The sequence below is a fragment of the Triticum urartu genome, chromosome 5A, assembly GCF_056163025.1.
Source record: "Triticum urartu cultivar PI428250 chromosome 5A, HENAU_Tu73, whole genome shotgun sequence".
In the NCBI taxonomy this organism is placed as follows: Eukaryota; Viridiplantae; Streptophyta; class Magnoliopsida; order Poales; family Poaceae; genus Triticum; species Triticum urartu.
In genome coordinates this window covers 386202805-386216377 of record NC_141877.1, presented here as the reverse complement: position 1 = coordinate 386216377, position 13573 = coordinate 386202805, and the positions used below count along the sequence as shown (strand labels likewise).

The 13573-nt window shown below is 40.5% G+C and overlaps 1 pseudogene; it reads right to left on the bottom strand.

The window, feature by feature from the left end:
• The window catches only part of LOC147971506 (protein FAR1-RELATED SEQUENCE 5-like), a 29205-nt pseudogene extending 18256 nt beyond the window's left edge, over positions 1-10949 (bottom strand).
• Between the last annotated feature and the right edge of the window lie 2624 nt (positions 10950-13573).

Sequence of the window (13573 nt, the reverse complement as noted above, 5' to 3'; positions counted from 1 at the left end):
ATATACTCTTGTACTACCTATATCATCAATATTAATCAAGCAGGACGTAGGGTTTTACCTCCATCAAGAGGGCCCGAACCTGGGTAAAACATCGTGTTCCCTGCCTCCTGTTACCATCCGGCCTAGACGCACAGTTCGGGACCCACTACCCGAGATCCGCCGGTTTTGACACCGACAGCCATGATTTCAGATCCAAACCTATTATGTTTTCATCAATATATGAGAGTTCTTGATCCTATCTTGCAAGTCTATAGTCACCTATTATGTGTTATGATCCGTTAACCCCGAAGTGACAATAATCGGGATACTTACCGGTGATGACCGTAGTTTGAGGAGTTCATGTATTCACTATGTGTTAATGCTTTGGCCCGGTACTCTATTAAAAGGAGGCCTTAATATCCCTTAGTTTCCAATAGGACCCCGCTTCCATGAGAGGGTAGGACAAAAGATGTCATGCAAGTTCTTTTCCATAAGCACGTATGACTATATTCGAAATACATGCCTACATTACATTGATGAACTAGAGCTAGTTCTATGTCACCCTATGTTATGACTGTTACATGATCAATCGCATCCGGCATAATTCTCTATCACCGATCCAATGCCTACGAGCTTTTCCATATATTGTTCTTCGCTTATTTACTTTTCCGTTTCTACTGTTACAATCACTACAAAACCCCAAAAATATTACTTTTGCTACCGTTACCTTTTGCCACCGTTACCATTACTATCATATTACTTTGCTACTAAATACTTTGCTGCAGATATTAAGTTTTCAGGTGTGGTTGAATTGACAACTCAGCTGCTGATACTTGAGAATATTCTTTGGCTCCCCTTGTGTCGAATCAATAAATTTCGGTTGAATACTCTACCCTTGAAAACTGTTGCGATCCCCTATACTTGTGGGTTATCAAGGACATTTTCTGGCGCCGTTGCCTGGGAGCATAGCTCTATTCTTTGAGTCACTTGGGATTTATATCTGCTTATCATTATGAAGAACTTGAAAGATCAAAGAACCAAGATTTTTCCCTCAACTACGAGGGGAGGTAAGGAACAACCATCTAGCTCTGCACTTGATTCACCTTCTGTTTTGAGTAAACTTGTGACACCTACACCTACTATTCATTCTGATATGTCGCATGTTATTGATGATGCCACTTCTACTTTGCAAGATACTTATGATGAAACTACTTCTATGCTTGATACTACTGTGCCACTTGGTGAATTTCTTGATGAACAACTTGCTAGGGCTAGAGAGAATGAAATTATTGAAACTGATAATATTGATGAAAGTGATGATGAAGATTCTTCCCCTAGATATGAATTGCCTGTTGTTCCTGAGGTTTATGTTATGGATGAAGGAACTGCTAGAGACTTTCTTGCCTGCAATGATAGAAGTGATCTTGAGAAACTATTAGCTAAGCGGAAAGAAAAATCTCTGAATGCTAGAATGAAATATGATCCTACTTATGCTACTTCACCTATCTTTATTACTGATAAGGATTATGATTTCTCAGTTGATCCTAATACAATTACTTTGGTTGAATCTGATCCTTTCTATGGCTATGAATCTGAAACTGTTGTGGCACATCTTACTAAATTAAATGATATAGCTACCATGTTCACTAATGATGAGAAAACTCGCTACTATTATATCCTTAAATTATTTCCGTTCTCATTAAAGGGTGATGCTAAGATATGGTTTAATTCTCTTGATCCTGGTTGTGTGCGTAGTCCCCAGGATATGATATTTCCCCGCTCATAAGTAACAAGCTGCTTTAAGGGAAATATATAATTTTGTGCAAATTGAAGAAGAGAGTCTCCCACAAGCTTGGGGGAGGCTTCTCCAATTAGTTAATGCTTTGCCTGATCATCCTCTCAAGAAAAATGAAATACTTGATATCTTTTATAATGGACTAACCGATGCTTCCAGAGATTACCTGGATAGTTGTGCTGGTTGTGTTTTCAGGGAAAGAACAGTTGATCAAGCTTAAATTCTATTGAATAATATGTTGACTAATGAAAATAATTGGACACTTCCTGAACCAACTCCTAAGCCAACTCCAAAGAAAAGGGGTATTCTATTTCTTAGTCCTGAAGATATGCAAGAGGCAAAGAAATCTATGAAAGAAAAAGGTATTAAAGCTGAAGATGTTAAGAATTTTCCACCTATTGAAGAAATACATGGTCTTAATTCATCACCTATTGAAGAAACACACGGTCTCGATAACCCGACACAGGTAGTAAAGGTAAATTCTCTCTATAGATATGATAAATCTGAAATCCCTCCTGCTAAGTTTGCTAGCCAATGTTTGGATGAATTTGATAACTTTATGGTTAAGCAAGAAGATTTTAATGCTTATGTTGGCAAACAATTGAAACATAATGCTTATATGATTGAACACTTGAGTGATTATATGGCTAGTGTTAAAGGTGAACTTAAACTTATTAGTAAATATGCTTCTATGGTTACCACTCAAGTAGAACAAGTACTTAAAGCTCAGAATGATTTGCTCAATGAATTGAATAATAAGAACAATGACTTTCTTGTTAGAGTTGCAACTAGAGGAGGTAAAGTGACTCAGGAACCTTTGCATCCTGAAGGCCACCCTATGAGAATTGAGCAAGATTCTCAGAGAACTAATGCAGATGCACCTAGTCCTTCTAAGAGGAAGAAAAAGAAAAATGATAGGACTTTGCATGCTTCTAGTGAACCCGTTGTAGACAAACCTGAGAATCCCAATGATATTTCTATTTCTGATGCTGAAACACAGCCTGGTAATGAATATGAACCTAGTGATAATGTTAATGATGATGTTCATGTTGATGCTCAACCTAGAAATAATAATGATGTATAGATTGAACCTCCTGTTGATCTTGATAACCCACAATCAAAGAATCAACGTTATGATAAGAGAGACTTTGTTGCTAGGAAGCACGGTAAAGAAAGAGAACCATGGGTTCAGAAACCCATGCCTTTTCCTCCTAAACCATCCAAGAAAAAGGATGATGAGGATTTTGAGCGCTTTGCTGAAATGATTAGACCTATCTTTTTGCGTATGCGTTTGACTGATATGCTTAAAATGAATCCTTATGCTAAATACATGAAGGAAATAGTTACTAATAAGAGAAAGATACCGGAAGCTGAAATTTCCACCATGCTTGCTAATTATACTTTTAAGGGTGGAATACCAAAGAAACTTGGTGATCCAGGAGTACCAACTATACCATGCTCCATTAAAAGAAACTATGTTAAAACTGCTTTATGTGATCTTGGAGCCGGTGTTAGTGTTATGCCTCTCTCTCTCTCTTTATATCGTAGACTTGATTTGAATAAGTTGACACCTACTGAAATATCTTTGCAAATGGCTGATAAATCAACTGCTATAGCTGTTGGTATTTGTGAGGATGTGCCTGTTGTGGTTGCAAACGTTATTATTTTAATGGACTTTGTTATTCTTGATATTCCCGAGGACGATAGTATGTCTATTATTCTTGGAAGACCCTTTTTGAATACTGCTGGGGATGTTATTGATTGCACCAAAGGCAATGTCACTTTTCATGTTAATGGTAATGAGCATACGGTACACTTTCCGAGGAAACAACCCCAAGTCCATAGTATTAATTCTATTGGAAAAATTTCAACAATTACTATCAAGAAGAAATATGATATTCTTATTGTTGGGGACATGCACATCCCCATTGAGGTAACCTAGTGTTATTCGAAAATTCTCTGGTTTCATGTTATTCGAAATGAGTTTGTTAACAAGACTCGATCAACCTTGTTAGTGGATTCCTTTTGATGAGCATGAGATGGATGAAGTTAGAAGACACAACTCTCTATACCCTCTTTTTACTTTCTGTTATTGATATTAAATAAAGCAAAATAGTATTTTTTTGTCTGTTTTCTGAATTATCAATGGAAAAATACCCCGAGAATAAAAGTTCTCCAAATGCCCTGAAAATTAAATATGATTCTTCTAGAATATTTTAGAATATCTGGCACTGAAAACACAGCAGGGGGAGCATCCACGTGCCCACGAGGGTGGAGGGCGCGCCCCCTGCCTCGTGGGCCCATGGTGGCTCCCCTCCACTTATTCCAGCTACCACACACTCCTTCCTCCCACAAAAATCACCAACCAGCTCAAACCCGAGTTCAAGCTCATCTTGCTGCCATTTTCGATCTCCTAGCTCAAAGCTCCATTCACTAATTTTTTTGCTTCTTAGGTGACCCTGTTCTTGATCTTGCATGTCAAATTTATGTGGTCAAAAGTAGTTTTGATGCATGATATTGCCTCTAGGCACTTGTAGGAGTAGTTACTATCAATTTTGTTGAGTTTGGTTCACTTTTATTTTGAAGTTACTAAAAATTTCAGAAATTTTTCAGAGGAAGAAATATGTTTAGGAAAATGTACCAAGGTGGTTCTTCAAGGAAGCAAGGACCCAGGCCCGCAATACGCGATGCGGACGAGGAACCACCAAGGGATGCTCAAGTGTGGCCTTGTGAATGGCCGTCAGAGGACTTCATGATCCAAGCAGGAATTAAAGAGGAACTCAATGCATATGTGCGTAATGCTGATTTGGAGAGCTTCGAGGCAGATAAGTGCGGCCAATACCTCTATTTAACTGATTCATTTGTGAGAAGGTTTAAATTCTCATCATCACGCAATTCTCAAACTGCCCTGTTTGATCTTTATGATAAATCTTATACCATGGACTTAGAAGATTTTAACAGTGCTTGTAAACTCCCTCAGTGGGGTGATGTTAGTGAACCTCGCAAATCTGAATTTAGAGATTTTCTTGCTAGTATTACAGTGGGGGAATCTAGAGATGTAACACAAGCCACCATAGGGAGCATTCATTTTCCTGCTATACACTATTTTGCTCTCTTCATAGGAAGGTGCATAAACGGTAAAGATGAAGCATGTCACATGTGTGTACCTGATCTTAGTGTTCTCAGGAGCGCTGTTTTAGGATATAAACAATACAACTTGGGGGCTATTGTTGCACGTAGGTTGCATAATAATCGTATTCATGGAGATTTCTTTGGTGGAATTTATGCAACTCGTATAGCTAACTTTCTTGAGATACCCATACGTGGAGATGATATTGAGTTGCCTCCTTCTTATCTAGACTATGAGGCTATGGTTCGTCATCTATTTGTTGAGAGGAACGATCAGTTCCTCCAGTACCGACTAATCTTTGACAGACGACGCACCTATCACGTCGCTCTCCCTGCTCCTACTTTCTTTGACTTTTAGGCAAAGGGGAGATATGTTATAACCAGGGAAGAGGCGACCGAGTATGAGAGGAGGGCGGAGACAGCTCACCTCCAAGCTACAGCTCATCAGGCAATTGCCGCTGCATCTCAGTACGACCCCAGCTACAACTTTGGATACCCGCCAGGCCAACCGCGGCCATAGACCAACTTAGTAAAAAAGTCTAAGCTTGGGGGAGTACGTATCTCTCACCGACATTACATTTCTGTTCACACACTCATGCTAGTTGTCGGTGCTAATACTTTTTCATTGTAATATCCATGCTAGTTTATTTTCCTTTTTATGCTTTCTTCTTGTGTGTTTGATAAACCTTAGAAAACCAAAAAAATAGTTGTAGCTTTTAGCTCGTTTACTTTCCATGCCTGTAGTAGTAATTAAAAATAAAACCCCAAAAGATTTCTCGTTCTTCTTTTGCTTGTTGGGAGCTTTCCCGTGTAAATAGTTTTATTTCTTTTCTTGTTCTTTGGGGGTCGAGAGGAGAAGATCATAATGAAAATGTTGAGTGGCTCTTATATGCATTATTGTTGATCTAACAAAGAGCCCATATTACCTTGTCTTCTCTCTTGAATTGAATGCTTGCAGGTTCCAGCTTAGTCCAATGCACATGCACTATTATTATTATCCACACTATTCGGTTGTGCAAGTGAAAGGCAATTATGATGATTATATGATGAACTTATTGAGATGAGAAAAGCTGGTATGAACTCGACCTCTCTTGTTTTTGTAAATATGATTAGTTCATTGTTCCTGATTCAGCCTATTATGAATAAACATGTTTGCAATGACAATTAGAGATTATAGTTGCTTATGCCATGCTTAATTAGCAAGGAGCTTATAATGGTTTATCTTGCGTGCCAACATGCTATTAAAATGGTTGTGATGTGGTATGATAGGGTGGTATCCTCTTTTGAACGATTCAAGTGGCTTGACTTGGCACATGTTCACACATGTAGTTGAAACAAAATCAACATAGCCTCTATGATATTTATGTTCATGGTGCATTCTATCCTACTCATGCTTGCATTCAATGTTGATTAATTTTAATGCATGTTCATGACTGTTGTCGCTCTCTAGCTGGTCGCTTCCCAGTCTTTTTATAGCCTTCACTTGTACTAAGCGGGAATACTGCTTGTGCATCCAATTCCATAAACCCCAAAGTTGTTCCATATGAGTCCACCATACCTACCTATATACGGTATCTACCCGCCGTTCCAAGTAAATTTGTATGTGCCATACTCTAAACCTTCAAATAATCATTCTGTTTTGGATGCTCGAATAGCTCATGTATCAACTAGGGCTGTCTGTATCTTCCATGCTAGGCAGGTTATTCTCAAGAGGAGTGGACTCCGCTCCTCACTCACGATAAAATGGCTGGTCACCGGGATGCCCAGTCCCATGCTTTATGCAAATCAAATCAAAATAACTGCAAACAAAACTCCCCTGGGACTCTTGTTAGTTGGAGGCACTCATTGTTTCGAGCAAGCCATGGATTGATGCTTGTTGGTGGAGGGGGAGTATAAACTTTACCATTCTGTTTGGGAACCGCCTATGATGTGTCTAGCATGGAAGATATCGAGATCTCTCGGTTGTTATGTTGACAATGAAAGTATACCGCTCAAAATATTATTCATATCTATTTCAAAACCGAGCTCTGGCACCTCTACAAATCCATGCTTCCCTCCGCAAAGGGCCTATCCATTTACTTTTATGTTGAGTCATCATCCTCTTATTAAAAAGCACCAGTTGGAGAGCACCGCTGTCATTTGCATCCATTACTGTTAGTTTACATTGAGTATGACTTGACTGGATCTCTTTTACCATGAATTACAATGTCTAGTCAGTCCTTGATCTTTAAAGGTGCTCTGCATTTATGTTTTGTGGTCTCAGAAAGGGCTAGCGAGATACCATCTTGTCATATCATATCATGATTGTTTTGAGAAAATGTTGTCATCCGAGATTTATTATTATTGCTCGCTAGTTGATTATGTCATTGCTATGAGTAAACATGAGACCTAAGTGTTATTGTGAATATGGTTAGTTCATAATCTTTGCTAAAAACTTGAATGCTGGCTTTACATATTTACAACAACAAGAGCAAACAGAGTTTGTAAAAGTTTTTCTTTATCACTTTTAGTTTATCAACTGAATTGCTTGAGGACAAGCAAAGGTTTAAGCTTGGGGGAGTTGATACGTATCCGTCGTATCTACTTTTCCAAACACTTTTTCCCTTGTTTTGGACTCTAACTTGCATGATTTGAATGGAACTAACCCGGACTGGCACTGTTTTCAGCAGAATTTCCATGGTGTTATTTTTGTGCAGAAATAAAAGTTCTCAGAATGACCTGAAAATCAACGGAGAATTATTTTGGAATATATAAAAAATACTGGAAGAAAGATCGACATCAGGGGAGCCTCCACCTGTCCACGAGGGTGGGGGGGGGGGCGCCCCCTGCCTCGTGGCCCCCCTGACGCTCCACCGACTTCAACCTTGACTCCATATATTCACTTTCGGGGAGAAAACAAAATCAGAGAGAAGGATTCATCGCGTTTTACGATACGGAGCCGTCGCCAAGCCCTAAACTCTCTCGGGAGGGCTGATCTGGAGTCCGTTCGGGGATCCGGAGAGGGGAATCCGTCGCCATCATCATCATCAACCTTCCTCCATCACCAATTTCATGATGCTCACCGCCGTGCGCGAGTAATTCCATCGTAGGCTTGCTGGACGGTGATGGGTTGGATGAGATTTATCATGTAATCGAGTTAGTTTTGTTAGGGTTTGATCCCTAGTATCCACTATGTTCTGAGATTGATGTTGCTATGACTTTGCTATGCTTAATGCTTGTCACTAGGGCCCGAGTGCCATGATTTCAGATCTGAACCTATTATGTTTTCATCAATATATGAGAGTTTTTGATCCTATCTTGCAAGTCTATAGTCACCTATTATGTATTATGATCCGTTAACCCCGAAGTGACAATAATCGGGATACTTACCGGTGATGACCGTAGTTTGAGGAGTTCATGTATTCACTATGTGTTAATGCTTTTGTCTAGTACTCTATTAAAAGGAGGCCTTAATATACCTTAGTTTCCAAGAGGACCCCGCTGCCACGGGAGGGTAGGATAAAAGATGCCATGCAAGTTCTTTTCCATAAGCACGTATGGCTATATTCGGAATACATGCCTACATTACATTGATGAACTGGAGCTAGTTCTGTGTCACCCTATGTTATGACTGTTACATGATCGATTGCATCCGGCAAAATTCTCTATCATCGATCCAATGCCTACGAGCTTTTCATATATTTTTCTTCACTTATTTACTTTTCCGTTGCTACTGCTACAGTCACTACAAAACCCCAAAAATATTACTTTTGCTACCATTACCTTTTGCCACAGTTACCATTACTATCATATTACTTTGCTACTAAATACTTTGCTGCAGATATTAAGTTTTCAAGTGTGGTTGAATTGACAACTCAGCTGCTAATACTTGAGAATATTCTTTGGCTCCCCTTGTGTCTAATCAATAAATTTGGGTTGAATACTCTACCCTTGAAAACTGTTGCGATCCCCTATACTTGTGGGTTATCAAGTACATGTTTTAGTCTCGACTCTCCGGTAGAAACTTTGGGGCACTCATTGAAGTTCTTTGTGTTGGTTGGATAGATGAATCTGAGATTGTGTGATGCATACCGTATAATCATACCCACGGATACTTGAGGTAACATTGGAGTATCTAGGTGACATTAGGGTTTTGGTTGATTTGTGTCTTAAGGTGTTATTCTAGTACGAACTCTAGGATAGATTGAACGGAAAGAATAGCTTTGTGTTATTTTACTATGGACTCTTGAATAGATCGATCAAAAAAGATAACTTTGAGGTGGTTTCGTACCCTACAATAATCTCTTAGTTTGTTCTCCCTTATTAGTGACTTTGGAGTGACTCTTTGTTGCATGTTGAGGGATAGTTATATGATCCAATTATGTTATTATTGTTGAGAGAACTTGCACTAGTGAAAGTATGAACCCTAGGCCTTGTTTCCTAGCATTGCAATACCATTTACGCTCACTTTTATCATTAGTTACCTTGCTGTTTTTATATTTTCAGATTACAAAAACCTATATCTACCATCCATATTGCACTTTTATCACCATCTCTTTGCTGAACTACTGCACCTATACAATTTACCGTTGTATTGGGTGTGTTGGGGATACAAGAGACTCTTTGTTATTTGGTTGCAGGGTTGTTTGAGAGAGACCATCTTCATCCTACGCCTCCCACAGATTGATAAACTTTAGGTCATCCACTTGAGGGAAATTTGCTGCTGTCCTACAAACCTCTGCACTTGGAGGCCCAACAACGTCTACAAGAAGAAGGTTGTGTAGTAGACATGAAGCCCAGGTTTCACGAGTCTTCCACATGTTGCATAAATGCCTATTGTCAACCAAGTCGAAGCAATGTAACATGTGCTGCAAATTCTCTTCAAATTCATCAATCATGTTAGAATCATTGATGCAAGTGTAGAAAACTTGCTCAAAAATCTCAACCCTACTCATTATCCTGCCCAACTTCTCACGCGCTTTTCATTGGATGTGCCATTTGCAGCATCTATGCACCGTGTTGGGCAGCACTTGAGATATGACAGTTTCCATGGCCTTGTCCTGGTCGGTCATAATGTTCAATGGGTGTTCATTGTTCATCGCAAGCAAAAAATGCTGGAACACCCACTTGAAAGTTTCAACCTGTTCATTTGGCAGCAATGCACAACCCAGCAACGCCGTTTGCAAGTGGTTATTCACTCCAACAATTGGAGCAAACGGCATGTTGTATCGATTTGTGCAAAATGTTGTATCAAAGAAGATACAATCTTTGTACTTGGGGTACAATGCCCTTGTCCTCCCATCCACCCAAAAGAGTCCTATGACAGAGTTGGTCTCCTTGTCAACTGTTTTTGCATAGTAGAATTGAGGGTTCTTAGCTTGCCGCCTCTCAAAGCACTGAATTGTGAAATCCATGTCTCGGAGGTTTAGGTTTTGTCGCAGCTTGGACCAAAAGTTTGAAACATCCCTCTTGACATATGGTAGTATCCTGCGGTCTCCGCCACACAACCTTCCAAGCATTCCCATGCACGACGAAGTTGAGAAGTTTACATCATGCATAGTCATTATGAGATCCTTATCTTCTTCCAGCATTTTGCGGTGTGAGCGGTAGTAGCGTACAAGCTCTGGCTGTGGCATTAGAGGGTGCGTATGCTCTGCAAAAAAATGTGATACAACCCATTTATTGCCTTTGATCCCAACAATCAGGTGAGCTTTGCAATCATGTCGCAGCAGCCGATTCTTTTGACGCTTGCTACCGACATCCATTTCAAACCAATTCTGTTTGCTAGACGATGCTGCTCCCATTGAGATCCCTTCAGAAGCAGTGCTACTGTCCCCTTTACTTTCCGGCTTCCCTGCGTGCACACACTGGAAAACCTTCTTGATAAGTGTCGAAGGACCTCTCTTTTGACTTTTTTAGAAGCACAAATGCGTGTGCCAAAGCCCATCTTGAATGCATATTCATTGTAAAATTCTTTGGCATCATCAATAGAGTCAAATTCCATGCCAACGTAGGGCATAAGCGGCTGAGATGAAATATCATCATCCTCTTGATCATCATCATACATTGCAGCGGTTGAGTTGTGCCCGACATCTGAAGACATTCCTCCATTTGTTGCAACATGTGGTTGTGCATAGCTCTCTGTTGGGTAACGTAGTAATTTCAAAATTTTCCTACACACACGCAAGATCATGGTGATGCATAGCAACGAGAGGGGAGAGTGTTGTCTACGTACCCTCGTATACCGGCAACGGAAGCGTTGACACAACGTAGAGGAAGTAGTCGCACGTCTTCCCGATCCGACCGATCCAAGTACCGAACGTACGGCACCTCCGAGTTTTGCACACGTTCAACTCGGTGACGTCCATCGAGCTCCAATCCAGCCGAGTGTTGAGGGAGAGTTTCGTCAGCACGACGGCGTGATGACGGTGATGATGTTCTACCGACACAGGGCTTCACCTAAGCACTGCTACGATATGACCGAGGTGGAATATGGTGGAAGGGGGCACCGCACACGGCTAAGGAACGATCACGAAGATCAACTTGTGTGTCCTGGGGTGCCTCCCTGCCCCCGTATATAAAGGAGGGAGAGGGGGAGGTGCGGCCGGCCCTAGGGGTGCGCCTGGAGGAGTCCTACTCCCATCGGGAGTAGGACCCCCCCTCTTGCCTTGTTGGAGAAGGAAAGGGGAAGGGGAAAAGAGGAAAGGGGGGCGCCGCCCCCCTTCCTTGTCCTATTCGGACTAGGGGGGAGGGGGCGCGCGGCCTGCCCTGGCCGGCCCTCCTCTTCTCCCTTAGGGCCCATGTAGGCCCATTAACCCCCCCCCCCCGGGGGGGGGGGGGGTTCCAGTAACCCCCTGGTACTCCGGTAAAATCCCGATTTCACCCGGAACGTTTCCGATATCCAAATATAGGCTTCCAATATATCAATCTTTATGTCTCGACCATTTCGAGACTCCTCGTCATGTCCGTGATCACATCCGGGACTCCGAACAACCTCCGGTACATCAAAACACAAAAACCCTAATTACGATCGTCACCGAACTTTAAGCGTGCGGACCCTACGGGTTCGAGAACTATGTAGACATGACCGAGACAAGTCTTCGGTCAATAACCAATAGCGGAACCTGGATGCTCATATTGGCTCCTACATATTCTACGAAGATCTTTATCGGTCAGACCGCATAACAACATACGTTGTTCCCTTTGTCATCGGTATGTTACTTGCCCGAGATTCGATCGTCGGTATCTCAATACCTAGTTCAATCTCGTTACCAGCAAGTCTCTTTACTCGTTCTGTAATACATCATCCTGCAACTAACTTATTAGTTGCAATGCTTGCAAGGCTTGAGTGATGTGTATTACCAAGAGGGCCCAGAGATACCTCTCTGACAATCGGAGTAACAAATCCTAATCTCGAAATACGCCAACCCAACAAGTACCTTTGGAGACACCTGTAGAGCACCTTTATAATCACCCAGTTACATTGTGACATTTGGTAGCACACAAAGTGTTCCTCGGTAAACGGGAGTTGCATAATCTCATAGTCAGAGGAACATGTATAAGTTATGAAGAAAGCAATAGCAACAAACTAAACGATCAAGTGCTAAGCTAATGGAATGGGTTAAGTCAATCACATCATTATCCTAATGATGTGATCCCGTTAATCAAATGACAACTCATGTCTATGGCTAGGAAACATAACCATCTTTGATCAATGAGCTAGTCAAGTAGAGGCATACTAGTGACACTCTGTTTGTCTATGTATTCACACATGTATTATGTTTCCGGTTAATACAATTCTAGCATGAATAAGAAACATTTATCATGATATAAGGAAATAAATAATAACTTTTATTATTGCCTCTAGGGCATATTTCCTTCACTCTCCTCACCTCCTGTCTCTTCACCAGCACCCTAATTGTCCAACAAAAGTCAATACATCAGGGATTTTAGTACTAGTACCATTTTGTCTTCTATGCAACAGTATTGTAATGCTCAATTATATCAGTTAGTAATTACTATTTCAACAGAAGAAGGAAGAAGCAAGAAGCAATCATGCACATTTTTTCAGTTCAACACTTCATAGTGGAAACAATGGTTTCTGAATTTTTCAACAACAACAATCTCAATCTACTGCACCACTGTAATCATCAAGGCAATGAAAACTAAACTTTTCCGATCTTCTTCATTTTTTGCAGAAGGAGTTAAGTCAATGAAATTAAACTTTATGAAGTTTTGGTATTTTTTTGCAGCAGCCTACAGTTTTTGTTTCTGATTTTTTTTTCAAATGCACCACTGGAAACATAATACTACTAATACTAATGAAACTAAACATTTCTGAAAATTCTTTCTGAATTTTTTTCATCGACAGTATGCTAAAGCTGTATTACCAACTGAAAGCTCCATTACTAACTGAATCTGCTGCATTACTAACTGAAGCTCCATTAAAATTCTTTAACTGAATCTGCTGCATTACTAATTGAAGCTGCATTACCAACTGAAGCTCCATTACTAACTGAATCTACTGCATTACTAACTGAAGCTCTATTACTAACTGAATCTCCATTACTAACTAAAGCTCCATCCACAGTCAAATTACTAACCGAAGCTCCATTTTCTACAAATAATGCAAGCATGTGCGCTAGGGGTTTTCTAAGGAACTTACCCAATATGCAGAGGAATTGACTGTAG